The sequence below is a fragment of the Balaenoptera acutorostrata genome, chromosome 11 (assembly GCF_949987535.1).
Source record: "Balaenoptera acutorostrata chromosome 11, mBalAcu1.1, whole genome shotgun sequence".
NCBI classification, from domain to species: Eukaryota; Metazoa; Chordata; class Mammalia; order Artiodactyla; family Balaenopteridae; genus Balaenoptera; species Balaenoptera acutorostrata.
In genome coordinates this window covers 7,630,306-7,636,403 of record NC_080074.1, presented here as the reverse complement: position 1 = coordinate 7,636,403, position 6,098 = coordinate 7,630,306, and positions in this window count along the sequence as shown.

The window sequence follows — 6,098 nt, the reverse complement described above, 5'->3', positions numbered from 1 at the left end:
AGGAGATGTTACTGTCTCCACTTGGTGCAGAAAAAGGGATGCACTGCACGTAGCACCTGCGTGAGGTACTTTCTGCAGGCACAAAATTTAAGAGGGTACCAAAAAGCTCAGTAATCAAAACAAATAGCATTTTAAAAAAATTACTGAAGTATAGTTGATTTACAACAAATAGCATTTTAATGTAATTTTTTTTTAAATCAAAATTAGATAATGAACAAAATATCAAGAAAAAAATTTTAAGGACAGTATGAATAACTGTGTCCAGCTGAGGAGCCATGCTGGAGAGGCAAAAGGAAAAATCTGTCTTTCTTTCCAGGCCCTGTGACAGAGTTTGGTTCAGTCATTAAACGACTGTTGTGCCAGACACTGTGCTCTGGGTCCCAGGAACACTGTAGGGAACAAAACAAGAACCCTGCCCTCAAGAAGCTTTTGTTTTCTGTAGGATGCACATAGCAAATGGAACCATCTCTATGGGAGGGAAGACTGAACTCTTTTTTCTGCACCTCTTGTTCCATCTAGATCTGGTTTCTATGACTCTGGGTGCTGGCAGGTCCCAAGACCCCTCCCAGGGTCCACCTAGTCTAGAGCCTGTTGGTGAGGCTGGAACTGCCTAGATTAATCTCCGATATCTCACAGTCAATACCTGTTCCTTTGCTTAAGAATTCCTAGGGAACTGGGTAAATGCAGATAACCTGGGTCCCACCCCTGGTTCTGGGATCTGGAAGCTGTAGGGTGGGGCCCACAGGGCAGGGCAGGTTTTTTCCTCCTAGGGTTTGATCCACCTTTCCAAAGACAAACAAAGATAAGCTCCCTGACAGTAGCATGCCAGTGCCTTAGATCTGTAGTGAACTAGTTTCCTTACAAGTACCTTTCACAGTCTCACCCTGGATTTTCACCACAACCCATTTCACAGATGAGGCCTCTGAAACTCAGAGGGGGACGAGTGAATCGCCCTGAGGCACAGACTCAGGAAGACCAGGTGGGGTAGCCCTTATGGCCATCAGAGTGTCCCTTTAAGAGGGAAGCTCATCCCTGGCAGCTGGTGCTCAGGGAGGCCCCAGGGAGAGGGAGCAGCAGGATTGGGGAACTGGGGCTGGGAGGTCTGGCCAGAAGGATGTTTCCAGAGCACCAAAGGAAGCCAGGCCTGAAAGCAGGGGGCCTGAGACCCCAGCCTGGCAGAATCCTGATCAGAAAGGAAGACTCTTGGCTCCTCTGGGCCAGACAGTGGCTGAGGTTTGGAGGTTAGTGACTTCTGTGTTTGCTTTGGGCAGTGTAGCTCTTCCCTTGCGCGTTTCACTTACTTTTGTTAAGAACCCTCTGAGGTGAGTACCCTTACACTGTATAGTCAGTTTCCAGAGGTAGGTACTGACACCAGAGATGTGAAGTGGTTCTCCCAGAGTCACAGCAGAGCCAGGATTCTCATTCAGTTCTGTCCCCCCAAAGCCCACACTTTTCCCTGACCCTGGCTGTTGGTAGAAGGCCAAGTGTCCACATGTTGCTGAGTGAATGAATATAGGAGGTGTTGACCCTCTTTTTCCCTACCTGGAGTGTGGCCTTCTGAGGGTAGGCAGTCCCAGCCCCAGGGGCAGCCTCGGTATAGTGGGGGTAGAGTCAGACCGACAGTTCCTAGGGCTGCCCCTCCACAGCCAGGTGACCTTGGACAGGTGCCTCCCACTCTGAGCCTGTTTCACATTTATAGATGGGGCCACCACTGCCAGCCTCTCTGAGCTGTCAGGAAGACGAGGGGTGCAGGGAAGGAGAAGTGCTTAAAGAGGCTCTGCAAAGAACAGGTCAGGGCTGGTTGCTGGTTTTAATTCCATGTCGGTTCAGGGGCAGTGGGAAGCTGGAGAGACTGTGGATGTGAGCTGTCCTTTTCTCCATTTTTCAAAATGCCAGCAGTGCTTACATTGTTTTCACAATAAATAAGTCCATTGAACTTAAGCTGAAGGGCACATGCTCAAAGGTGGTGTTTGTGGAGGGGTGGAGGCTGTTGCTGGGTTGTCATAGGCCCCCTTGGGGCTCCCTTAGCCAAAGACAGTGGGGACAGGGATGGCACTGCCCCACCTGGGGCTGGGGGGCAGGGGCAGCAGCCCCCCAAAACCTGGTGTTAGTGACCTCTGCAGGTCAGAACTCAGCCCCAGGACTGTGAGAACTTGGGCAAGTCACTCCTCACCTTTCAAACTTCACTTGGGGGATGAGGCTGGTGGGGCGGGGTGCGGCGGGGGCGAGTCTCCCTGGAAGGGCCCTTCGAGGCTGTCTGATCCAGAAACTACCAGATGCAGAAACAGGCCCAGAGAAAGGATCGCTTTGATCAAGGTTTCTGAGGCAGAGGCTCCATCCAGGTTGGTCTAAGTTCAGGGTTTTTACGATCTGCCCTCCCCTGAAATGTCAGCCCTCCCAGGACTGAACTGGTGGATTGATTCACTCGGAGAAGCCTGCTCTGTGCCGGGCACTCAGGTAATCAGAGGCAGGCCCCGCCCTTGGGGAGCCCCAGCTGGGGAGAGTGCGCTGGAAGGCATCTACAGGGTGTGGGGTGGGGGGGAGAGGTCGACCCTGGGTTAGGGAGAGGTCAGGAAGGTTCTGTAGAGGAAACGCTGGTGCTGCTTTAGCGCTAAGGGGTTGCTCTGAGGACAGGTGAGGTAAACCAAGGCTGGAGGTGGAAACTGGTGATAGGCACCCACATATGTAGCAGGGGGTGCGGGTTGGAGAGGTCTGGGGACAAGTTTGAGGAGAGCCTTGATCCATGAGTACAAGGAGCTTGGCTGTTGCCCCGTGGACTCTAGGGGGCGTCACGGAGAAGTTGAGATGTGTGGGGAGCAGGGCACGCTCAGGTGACCTGGGATACCCAGGACATGCCGAGTTTGGCGGTGGGCTGGGCCGCCTGGGTCCACAGCGCCACCTGGTGTCCATCTCCCTCACTGCAGCTTGACTTCGCTGGGCTCTCTAGCTGGGGAAAAGGTAGGACAGAGATCTCTGCAGGGGACTCTGGGCTCCCAGGCAAACTTGTGGACCAGGACCAGTCCCAGAACCTCTGTCCCCTTCCAAAACAGCCAGGCTTTATGGTCAAGAGCTCACATTCAGGGATGTGCCAGACCCCTACTAGATTCTTTGCCTGTCCTCTCAGGCCAGGGTCCCCATGAGAGCGTGAGGAGACATGGGTCTCATGGTCCAACCTGCCAGCCTGGGCAGGAATCCTCTTACACTATCATCCCACCCCAGAGCACGGCCCACCTCCAAGCACACATCTGTGATGAGCATCTTACTCCTATCTGAAGCTCCCTCAGGCTTTGGGGAACTTTGCTGGAATAACTTCTCCTTAGGACTTCCTCTGTCCATCCCGTCAGCCCCCCACCCCCTCCTCCATGGTTCTCCTCCACCTTGCTGGGGCCGTACAGATCTTTACCACGTGTCAAGGGATCAAAGCCAGGTACAACACAGCATGTCTAGCATGTGTGCCTTTGAATCCACAGATACATCTGCAAGGATGTTCACAAAATGTTAACATAACTTAGGATGATGGAATTTTAGGCGACTTTTTTCTCTTATCTTTGTACTTTTATTGGTTGCTTACATCTTCTAAATCTATATTATCTTTATACTCACATAACCCCAAAGTTTTCATTTTGGAAAAAACAAATTAAGAAATCTAAGCACATCCCAGATGAAGCTGGAATAGTGCAGTACAAGTGAGTGGCTGACAGTGGCTCTGCAGTCCCGTAGCTCTTGCCTTTGCATGTTTCACAGGGGCTGTTCCATTTTTCCTGGCACTCTAAGCTCCTGGGGGGCAGGGACCAAACCAATTTCCAGAGCTTCTTCACAGCTCTGGGCACAGAGCAGATGCACAATACACCTCACCTCTTCCCTGACAACTGCGCTACCCTCCTCTCTGGTTTTCTGCTGTCCCTCTTGCCACTCCATCTCCCCCCACCCCCAGTCTGTTCTCAACAGTGCAAATCAATCACATCATTCTTTGACCTACAAGGCCCTGCACTGTTTGGCCCACCAGCCCCTCCAGCCTCAACACCTCCCACCAACCCCTCTGCTCATGCGCCAACTGCTCTGGCCCCCCGTTCAGTCCTTCCAACATTCTTTCACTTGCTGCTCCCTCTGCCTGGAATGCTCTTCTCTCAGATCTGGGCTTTGTCATTTAGGTCTCAGATCAAACATCACCTCGTCACACAAGGCTTCCCCAACCTCCTAAAACATCCCGCTGTCCCCCCCGGCTCCCACCACACACTATGCTGCCACCTGGTTTTATTTCTTCCCAGCACAATTGCCACCTGAGATTGCCGAACTTGTCTACCCTGTCTCCCCAAGTCTCCCCCAGCTTCCCCAGAATTTAACCCCTGCCTGGGCAGGGGCCTATCAGTCTTGCTCACCACGGTACCCCAGCAAAGAGCCCAGTGCCGCCTGACACACGGTAGGCTCCCAGGGAAGTTTGTGGGGTTGAATGAACGAACCCCAGAGTGACTTGTCATGAGTCACAAAATCTAAGGGTAAAGTGTCTGTTTTCTGCCATTCCCCCCACCCGATGCAGACAGTGCAAGTCTGCAGTACCTTATCTTGTAAACCGTCCTCAGCACAGAGAATTGGCCGGGGCCTCGGCACAGAGCTGGCTGGCAGGAGTCCTGTCAGTGGCTGTTGAATGGATTCCGTCCTCGGCCTGACATTCATCGATCATTCAATCTGTGCCAGGCACTGGGCAAAATGCATTCCATCTACTCTCTTCAAAACCACCCTGTGGGGGCTTCCCTGGTGGCGCAGTGGTTGAGAATCTGCCTGCTAATGCAGGGGACACGGGTTCAATCCCTGGTCTGGGAGGACCCCACAGGCCGCGGAGCAACTGGGCCCGTGAGCCACAATTACTGAGCCTGCGCGTCTGGAGCCTGTGCTCCGCAACAAGAGAGGCCACGATTGTGAGAGGTCTGTGCACCGCAATGAAGAGTGGCCCCCGCTTGCCGCAACTGGAGAAAGCCCTCGCACAGAAACGAAGACCCAACACAGCCAAAAATAAATAAATAAATAAATGATAATTAAAAAACCACCCTGTGAAGTAGGTACCAGTTCCCCCATTTTACAGATAAGGAGATAAACAGACTGGCCCATAAGTAGCAAAGTTAGGACTTCAGCCCAGGCTGTGTGATCTCAGACCAGGTGCACACTTTTTTTTGGCTGTGCCACGTGGCTTGCGGGATCTCAGTTCCCCGACCAGGGATTGAACCCGGACCACGGCAGTGAAAGCACCAAATCCTAACCACTAGACAAACCACTGAACTCCCCCAGACCAGGTGTTCTTAAAGGACTCCTGCTTCTGAAAATGTCAGCTCTTGGGAAGCAAATATGTCAGCCAAAGCCAACTGCCCTCTGTGTCCTCTGGAAAGACAGAATCTCTTGTTTTATTTTTAAGCTAGCATGTTGGAAAGATACAGTGCTTCAATGATGAGGTCTCAGCTGGGTGGTGGTGAGAACACAGCCTGGATTCAAGAGCTCAGCCACTCGCCACATGGATAACTTAGTTTCTCTGCACCTGTTTCCCCATCTGTAAAATGGGACCACTGCTCACATCTCACGTCCATTGTGAGTGGAAGGTGCTCGCTCAAAGTGGCCTGACTGAACCTGCAGACACCAGCAGCCAAGCTGATGAGCCTGGTAGTACCAGGGGGCACTCAGAGAGAGCTGTCCACCCACCCCAACACTCGTTCAGTGAGGTGATAGTAACAAGGTGGGGAGAGATCCCTGGGGCCACAGACCCAGCCTACAGCCAAACTGAAGCCGGAAGTGAACACTTCTTGGTGAGGTCAGACGTCCTCTGAGATCTCAGAAGCTGGGGCCAGCAGATCAGGCCTTTGAGTCTTACTCCACCCCCAGTCACGAGGTGACCCTGGGCAAGTCGAATTCTGTCTGGGCCCTTTCCCCACCTTTATAATCCAATGGTGAAAGTCATACATTCTTCTCTGCTATTGACACTCCTTATCCACAAGGCGTACAACCAAGCAAAAGGCGGCATAGCCAGACTCAGCAAACTTAGGCTCAGAGGGAGACAGATGAAGCAGCGGCCTGGAGTTGCTCCATGTTGGATGCATACCCAGACCTTCAAG